The sequence below is a fragment of the Theobroma umbraticum genome, unplaced genomic scaffold (assembly GCF_002168275.2).
Source record: "Theobroma umbraticum cultivar Fairchild unplaced genomic scaffold, ASM216827v3 scaffold_146.0, whole genome shotgun sequence".
NCBI lineage: Eukaryota > Viridiplantae > Streptophyta > Magnoliopsida > Malvales > Malvaceae > Theobroma > Theobroma umbraticum.
The window spans coordinates 1,352,302-1,352,624 of NW_018397265.1; positions in this window are offsets into that span (position 1 = coordinate 1,352,302).

The window sequence follows — 323 nt, forward strand, 5'->3', positions numbered from 1 at the left end:
AAAGGGCACAAGCGAGTCTACATGGAGACACGATTACAAGATGGATTTGAATTCACATACGATGAGGTAGTAATTGGCTTTGTGCTAGTGGGAGATGTTGGGATGAGACTTGCAACCAATTGCAATTGGTTAAAGCTTGAATCTAATCATGCAACAACATTATTCATATTGAATGATTAAAGGTTTTCCTTTATCAATAAGACATCAATTATAACAAGTTATAAAGTCTACTTGGATAAAGTCCATGAGATTAATATTCCTTGCAAGGAAACTATAATGGGTTACAGTTAAGAAATTCTTATGTATCAAAGTATAATCTTAAA